This window comes from Dermacentor andersoni, chromosome 1, assembly GCF_023375885.2.
Source record: "Dermacentor andersoni chromosome 1, qqDerAnde1_hic_scaffold, whole genome shotgun sequence".
Classification (NCBI taxonomy): Eukaryota; Metazoa; Arthropoda; class Arachnida; order Ixodida; family Ixodidae; genus Dermacentor; species Dermacentor andersoni.
In genome coordinates this window covers 147,314,015-147,323,245 of record NC_092814.1, presented here as the reverse complement: position 1 = coordinate 147,323,245, position 9,231 = coordinate 147,314,015, and positions in this window count along the sequence as shown.

Sequence of the window (9,231 nt, the reverse complement as noted above, 5' to 3'; positions counted from 1 at the left end):
ACTTTCGTTGTGACAACCTTGCACCACGTGACTTTATTACTTGACTTGTTGAGCCGCATGGAAGCGTAACTGCGATTCTATAGCAAATTAAAGATGAATAAGTACAAATTAAATCCATGCTAATGGATTTTCTGTGGCCTTACCTTGTTCCACTTGAGTACATGGCATTATGGTATGGTAAAACTTTATTCTGGTCCTTGCATTGTTCATTGGCGTGCATTGTTCGCGAAACCCAGCAGTTCACTACAACTTCGAATTGAAACCATGAAGTAGCTCTTTACAGCTCCAATTACAATGCCTATAGCATACTCGAGGCACTACAGCGCAGCTTAGGCTGCGTTGAAATAGAAAATGCAAACACATTCTGCCTCAACATGTCTCGATCCTGTTTTGTTTAATTACACAGACCGAAAATTATTTGCTTCGTCAGTGCATAAAAGAAAACCTCGCGTACACGCCTCTTAAAGAAGACGCCACAAGTCTCACATGAACACTTGACCTCCACTGGGAACTGATATCTTCAATATGTGCAACACTACTAATGAATGGGCCTTCGGCTTCTTGCCGACTGCAGCGAACCGGCCCAAAAGGCATATTTCACTCAAATATTTGACCGGAGCAGCCTTTGTCAGTTCTCAATGTCTGTTTCTCAACCAAGAAGCACCAGTAAATTGCTCAAGTGTAGCACGGAAAGGGAATAAATATTGGTACATTTCTTTCTGTGTGCGGCAAACAGCTGTAAACCTCAATAAGCTTTGCTTCAAGCTACTGCCACTTAAACCGGTGAAGAACGGCCTAATTTTAAAAACCAGTTAAAACGCCAGTGGTGCTGGCCGAATCTAAACTGCAGTGAAGTCCTCGTGTTACTGCCGAGGGTTTTTGTGAAGAAATAGAAAAATTCGATATTATGTCGTGAACTATTCGTCGTGAGCAAACATATTTTAGCAGGTTAAAATCTAGATAAATGTAGTTTGTGAAGAAATAGAAAAATTCGATATTATGTCGTGAACTATTCGTCGTGAGCAAACATATTTTAGCAGGTTAAAATCTAGATAAATGTAGAAGTCATATATATTCAGCGTTTAATTGTGACACGCATATTGCACCATAGTGGGTATGGAATCTTAACTAGATTCTTATGTGCTGTGCTTTTGAGTCTATGCTTTTATTATTCATGTGAGCTACCACTGGAAAGTGTAGATCCGCGCATGAAAAACCCGTAATGGGCTGGTCTGAGCTCCCTCAGATGGCACTATAGCGTTGCCTTCGAGAAATCTATATCGTCGAGGAAGTAAGCTCCTTGATTACATTTTCGCTAACGAAGACAGCGTAAAATATATATTTGAGAGGCCCGTCATAAGTATACAAGCATTGGGAACGAGAGCGAACAAACGGAAACACTGCAGAATGCGTCTGGACACCGCCCGAACTGCAGCAAACGACAGGCGCGAGTCCGTGCCGACTTCACGCGAGCGGCGCTCGCAGCGCGTCGTTCTCGCGGCTAATGCCGGACTTCGACGATCGCGTGACGAATCCGTTACGGTCCCCGCCTTCATTTCTTTTTCTCGTTTTTTTTTTCTTTTTGCAGCGCGGCGCACTTCCGCTGACGGCGTCGCGAGCTAGCTGTTGCGATTGTCTCGTTCCGCGCAGCACACGATTTTGCGCGCTGTGCACGAGGACACCTGACTAGCAGTACAAGACTGTGCTACACGAATACTGAGGCAACCAAACGGATCACAGAGCATGATCCCGCGCTGGAACGCGGTAGAAGATAGCGTAGTTTCGGTGTCTGCGCGCATGACTGCACGACATGGGAACAAGCAGACGAAATTTGTTTTTATAAAAAGAAAGTAACATAAAGGAAATGCACAAGAAGAATTTTTCAGTACACTTAAGCACTTCCGGCACACATCGTGTCGTCTGCTTGTCTTGCAACGTGCTCCGTCTTTGACGAGAGCTCCGCCGTCAGTGTCGGTCTGTCTTTTCGCGAGCGCTATGATTCGACTTTGTTGCGTTGTGGACTGCAAATGTAGCGACTGGCAATATGTCAAGCTGCGACATCGTGTCCCTCTGCAAGCCAGTAGACGAGCGGACTGGCTGCAGCGCATCGGACTGCCGCTATCCTATCGTCGCCAGGATTTGCGCGCTTGCGGCAGTCACGTTACATCAGCAGATTACTAACGCAATAACGTGTCCCGAGTCCGGTATTAGGGCAAGCGCAAGGGGACAAGGCCTGGCCGTTTGACTGTCGTTTCACGGGATGAGCAGAAGCAAAAATGTGAATGGTCTGCACGGTGCAGCCACCTGGTGGCACAGAGCTCAACCACACACAGTAGCAGTAAAGAAATGTATTCTATTTTGCTGCAGGTGTAAATTTTTCGCAGGAGTGTAATCGCTAACACGTTGTTTTTGTAAATGTTGAAAATGTATTACACTTGGTTAGAGCAATATTAGCTCATTGTTTGGCTGGTTAAACTCTGCGCCAACGGGTGGCTGGACCGTGGAGGCCGATCAGGCAGCTCACGTACGTCTACGCTAAAGTTGCTTCATCAGCTTGAGTTTATAGAGACTTTTAGCGTGTCCGCTATTCCGGCAAGCGGGGGCGTAAACGTGAGCGTGCGTGAGCGGCCTAAAGCCCCTCAATTTTTCAAAAGTAGCGCTATTCTTAGATCTTTCCGCCACCCTGTGGCTATTCCCGACGTACGTCATGGCGTGAAGAAAACTTTTTCTTCACGCCTCCTGTCATGGATGGATGTTATGAGCATCCCCTTTGGAGCTCTTGCTACAACGCTCTTGCTACTACGCTCTTGCTACCAAGCTCTTGCTACTATGCTGTCTAATATCCTACCTAGGTTAACCAATGAAAAAAAAAACATGAACTACCACGTCCAAACTTTCTGATCCCCTATTGCGAATTGTGCTTTTGCACGTCTCCGTCTTTTGTCGTTTCCCTACTTTTCTTCCACCAATCCTCCAATCGCCTCTTACTAATGTCTATTGCGGACCTGTTTGCTTTACCACTGCTCCCGCTGAACCCAAGGGCTTCAAGGAGGCCAGTGGTGCCTAAATCGACCGCTGGGTAGACGTCTTCACATTCTAATAAAATATGCTCCGTCATTTCCCTAGCTTTACCGCAGCAAGCACATGCTTCTTCTTCCTTCTTATATCTCGCTTTATAGGTGCGTGTTCTAAGGCATCCCGATCTCGCTTCGAAAAGTAATGAGCTTCCCTTTGAGTTATCATAAATTGTTTCTTTCCTGATTTCGTTTTTCCTCTTAAGTAGTTACTCATGGCAGGTTTCTTTTCCATTGCCGCCACCCATGAGATTATTTCAGCCTCTCTGACTTTCCGCTTGACCTTCTTTGTTGCTGTGTTGCCCACCCTACAGGCCGCATACTTGCTGGTAAGCTTCCTAGTTATTTTCCTCCACTGTGAATCAATGTTTTTCCTGTACAGATACCTGAACACGCTCCCAGCCCATTCACTTTCTTCCATATTCCTCAGCCGTTGTTCATACTCAATTTTACTGCGAGCTTCCCTCACTTCAAAACTAGTCCAGCCCATATCCCCCTGCACAGCTTCATTTGTAGTCTTCCCGTGAGCGCCCAATGCTAGGCGACCCACTGACCTTTGGTTCCCGTCGAGTCCTGATTGTACCCCTGATTTAAAGCAAACAACCGCATTTCCAAAAGTAAGTCCTGGAACCATTACCCCTTTCCACATACCTCGGAGGACCTCGTACCTATTGTATCCCCATAGCGCTCTGTGCTTCATTATGGCTGCATTTGTCTTCCCCTTGACTGTTATGGTTTTTTTTCCTGTGTTTCCATATATCCATTGCCTTCGTTTATCCATATACCAAGGTATTTATATTCTGTTACCCGAGGTATTTCTTGGCCCTGTATCTCCACTGTCTGTTCACTGTTTTCATTGAATACCATAACACCTGATTTTCTAACACTAAATTTCAAACCTAAATTGTTGCCTTCCTGTCCACAGATATTAGCCAGACGTTGCAAATCACTTTGCTTCGGCGAGCCCCATCCAGCCCTGGTTCTAGCTTTGGTGTTCCCGTTGCCGCTTTGGTGCCCTGGAGGCGCCGTCAATAATACGAAATAATGACAAGTTGTTACAACTAGTAAATAAAATTTATTGAAGAAATACAATCGCGTCGAGGCGCCAACTTCTAAAGCAGCGCTAGCGCGCCCGCGCGAGTATTATGAAACGCCAACGATGAATTTAGCGGCCCACGTACGACTCTACGATCAAAGTGCACGTTAAACATCCCCAGGCGAGCTAGATAAAGTTATCCGGAGCCATCCACTACAACCTCCATCCTAGCTTTATTCTCTTCGGAACGTTAAAAACGTTAATCACCACAAACCAAATCAATACATGCGGGCGTACATTCGAAGCTAAAAGACTGCATCGTAAGTCACAGTGAGCCTTGCAAAAGCGTCGAGAATGTGCTGACTTCTGGTGGAGCTCAAAACACACCCTGAATAAAGTCGCTTTTATGTCACAGGCCAGCTGCAGATGCGTGCATTTCACCGCAAGACGAAACTACATGAAACAAAGCATGAACACGCAGAGCATGAACACACACTTTTTCGAAGCGAAAGGCGTGAACTAGGCCCAAATAAGAGGTTGTGAATAGCCGTGGCCCTTACTTCACTAAGCCCGTGCGTTATTTGCCACTTCTTCGAAGTCAGCCCGCCCGATCCTGCGAATCCACACTTCTTTTTGCGTTGCGACCGCCGGACGGCAAAGCAAAAAGCTTTTTGTCCTCGCTGTGTCTGTTGCGGCAACCGAAGGCGCAGCAGCATGGCATCGCAATTAAGTTCACGGCCCTACACATTCTATAACGCTAACGCACTCCGTCAGTCCGCCTGCCGTACTTTCGTCGCGCAGGCCCAACAATGGAGGTCGGCGCGCGCTGGAAAGAAAAAATATACAAAAGCGCGGCGCCTGCTCCGCGCTGGAGGAGGAGGAGGAGGAGGAATAAACTTTTATTGTGGAACCAGCACTTTATGATGGCCGGGCCTAAGCCTCCCACGAAGGGACGTCGAGGGCTTGCCTCACCGCCGCCTCGCGGGCGTGCTGGGTCGCCCAGGTTTGGTCGTCGAGGGCGGAGCTCCGCAGAGCCTCATGCAACCTCGACGAGAGAGTCGTGGTGTTAGTCTGGGTGTACTGTGCTGGGCACTCCCATAGCATATGCGGAAGTGTAGCCGGGTGAATTCCACAGCACCGGCAGTTGGGGGTAGTGTAGACGTCCGGAAATATAAGGTTGAGGCGGGCGGGTGAAGGGTACGTGTTTGTTTGTAGTAGACGCAGGGTGGTAGCCTGCGCCCGCCCGCGTATTTCCAACTGCTCGTAGGTACAACGGGGCGTGGAACTTGCGGAGACGACGGACGTTTGCGCGCATGCGCGAGTGAGAGCGGGTGCGAGAGAGAAAATGTGGGGAGTTTTGATTCTTGAAAATACGACTCTGCCTAGGTACTACGGAGGAGTCCCTTGGGGCGCGGTGTATGCGCTTGTCCCTAGGCGCGCCGTGCCGGCAGAAGTCGCGGGGCGCGGTTGTGCTGAACTTAGCATCGCAAGTTGGCGGCTCGACGCAATCATATTTAATCGATCATGTTTTTACTAATGAAAACAACGTGTCATTATTTCGCATTATTGGCGGCGCCTCCAGGACACCAAAGCGGCAACGGGGATATCAAAGCTAGAAGCCGGACTGGTCCGTGGGTTGGGGCTCGCAGAGGCCTGCGCGTGCCAGGGGAGTATAAGATCGGCTGTCCGCTATCGCGGACAGCCAATGTTTTATGCGAACACCCCCAGGCACGCTTCGGCCTCTGCGGCCCCAACCCACGGGCCGCCCGGCTTCCAGCTTTGATCCCCCCGCTACCGCTTGGGTGCCCCGGAGATCCTGCGCCGCCTGCTTTAATATAACCTCAGGTGCTCTCCTGAGGCCTCCGTTTGCCGGTTACATGTGCCCTCCTGGAGCAGTGCTTGTAAAAAATCCGATCTATCGTCGCGACGAAAAATTCGACCCGCGACTTATAAAACACCAGTCAGAACATTGTCCCTTCAGACACAGCGATCACCAAGCGGCGTCCGCGCCCACTGCCTCACCGCGCGGGCAGCCAGCGGCGGAGCGTATAAACCAACCGACCGAACTCCGCAATGCCGGCATGTCAGGGGACAAACGAATACAACGCAATCTAATAGCGTCCTCGATCACCCGCACCGGTGCGCACCGGGGCGCCTTGGTGCGCACTTTCATCCTCGATCAGCCGCACCGGTGCGCACTGACCATCCTCGATCACCGGAAGCGCACCCTGTTGGAGCGGTTTTCCGTTGCCCCGTCTCGCACCGAGAAAATCGGCGGTGCGCCGGAGTGCAATCCCAGCAAGCACTGCGGGACGCGCGACGTGCGCGCGTACTGCCGACTGCAGAACTACTAGGCCACTGTAGCAGAACCGCGGACGCTCTGGCCCGATAGCTGCGGTACGTTGCAACGGAGTTAGCTAGTGGATTTGTCGGCAATGAGAAAGGAAGCGCTGCTAGTTGCCGCAATCGATGAGCATTCTTCAAGTTCGTCTGACAGCGAAGACGACAAGTGCTCGACCTCGTCCAAAAACAGTGTGGTGAAGAGCGGCCGAAAGTGGACAGGTTCATTGAACGGGTCGTCAGGATTAATTATAAAATCCATTGGTGTTTGCTTGCAACCAGGTATGTCGGAGCACGCAGTTTGACAAGGTTCGAGCGCTTGCCGCAGATGCTCAGCATCTGCAAACAATAAAATATGCGCGCGCACGTTTTGCGCGCCAGGGGCAATGTGGCGCTGCATGCAAGCACCCTGCACAGGGTGCAGTTTTGTCCTCGATGTTGACCCTCCGCAGTGCGGCACCACGGCGGGGCAAAGCGCACCATTCTGGTTTCGGGGCAATCCCGGGGCAAGGTGATCGAGGACGCTATAAGAAACCTCCTCCGTAGTGCCTAGGCTGAGTCATATATTCAAGGAGCAAAAGCCCCCAGATTTTCTCTCTCGCGCCCGCTCTTACTCGCGCCTGCGCAGAAACGTCGAGCTCCGTCAAAAGTGGCACGCCCCGTTGTAGCTGCTAGCGGATGAAAATACGCCGCCCGGCTGAACTTTGGGTGAGGCGGGGGGAAGATTCGGCGACTGAGGTAAATGCCTTAACGAGATCGTTATAAGTTGTCACTGTCCCTGGTGCCCAACTCATCTCCAGTGACTGGAAAGAAAAAAATATACAAAAGCGCGGCGCCTGCTTCCACGTGACACAGATTGGCCAATGGGGGAGCGGAGTAGGCTGGGGTGACAGGAGGCGTGGAGGAGGACGCGCCAGGGTGAGCGGGGTGGCGGAAAGATCTAGGAATGGCGCTACTTTTGAAAAATTGAGGGGTTTTAGGCCGCTCACGTTGACGCCCCCGCTCACCTGGCAAACCACCCGCGCTTGCCGGAATACGTACGGGACGCACTAAAATTCTCTAATGCCTCCTATGTTCCGTTAAAACGCCACGCTCGCCTGTGGTTACCGGAATACCAGAGAGGTTCGGCGCTGCGACAGAATGCTCGCAACGCACGCTGCTTTGACAGCTCTCGCTTGGGGTCGACTGCCAAGCAGCTGGCGGAGAGTTTGGAGAGGCTTCGCGCGCTCGCTCCTAGAGACCGGAAGTCGACGACACGACATGCCATCATGACACAGAGCCAGTGAAGGCGGAGCGTAGCCCCGATCACTCGGCGAACGAGTTGAGGAGAAAATGCATGACTGTGGAGGAGGGTAATTTGTAATCGTCCGTAGTTCTCTTACTATGAGACATTTCACACAAACTTTGGTGGTGCGAATGATTAACTTTTGCTCTACCCTAGCTACGCGCCTACAAAATTTGTGCGAACCGTTTCAAGGGCCCTTTAATTTACACAAAAATTTCATCTGAAGGGTCCGTACAAACCAAGAAATCCATCCATGAACACCTGCAAAGGCAAAAAACACAATAGAAATCTAAGGCGCAAAATCGCGGAACTAATCAAGAACATCGAAACACAGTGCCCAGTTATGCAATCAGGATTGGGACTAGGTATGTGACGCCATGGACGGCAACATCAACACGGGTAAGGCGTGGAAGATCCTCAAGCACCTGCTCGATCCGTTGGGCACCAAGACAGCGGCGAAAGAGGAAATGACCAAGCTCGGACACAAGTACAAAGGAAACATCCGTGAAATGGGTAATGAAATCGTCAAGCTGTACCTTGAGAGACCTCCACCAGTAGAACACCGGAACTATACTCGGGCTCTCCCAACGAGGACCTCGACAGAGACTTCTCCCAGCAAGAAATCAAGGCGGTCCTGCAGACCATCAAGACCAAGTCGACTCCGGGCCCCGAAAACGTGACCAACAAGGTGCTCCGGAACCTGGACGACCAGGCAACGAGCCGCTTGACAGACTACATCAACGAGTGCTGGCGGAACAGGGGGATACCCGACGAATGGAAGAGGTCCGACGTGATGCTCATCCCCAAGCCGGGTAAATCTCTAGAAATCCGGAGCATGCGGCCTATCTCCCTCACTTCCTGCGTTGGTAAAGTGATGGAACACGCTTGCCTGAGTAGACGTTAACGGCTACCTGGAGTCAAACGACATGTACCACGGCAACACGATTGGCATCAGAAGTGGGCTCATGACATCAGAAGTGGACGCCATCATAACTCAAGGAGCAAGTCATAGACACCACGGGGCGAGGCTTGAGGGCAATACTCGGACTTGATCTAAAGAAGGCCTTCGACGGGGTCAAGCACGCGACCATCCTCGACAGAATCACGCAATTCGGCCTGGGCGAACGAACTTATAACTATATAAGAAATTTCCTTACGGGAAGGACAGCCAGAATCAGACTGGACGAGGAGGAGAGCATCCAGGTGGACATGGGCAGCGCGGGCACACTGCAAGGGTCCGTCACGTCACCGATGCTCTTCAACCTCGTCATGATCGGACTATCGGAAAAACTGGAGCGAATAGAAGGCATTAATCACACAGTTTATGCAGACAACATTACGATTTGGACCACGAATGACGCAAGCGAAGGCGATATGGAGAACAGACTTCAAGGGGCGGCGGAGGCAATCGAAAATCATATGGAGGGCACCGGACTAGAATCAGGCACGTACCCAGGATTTTTTTTCGGGGGGGGCCCACCACCACCACCACCACC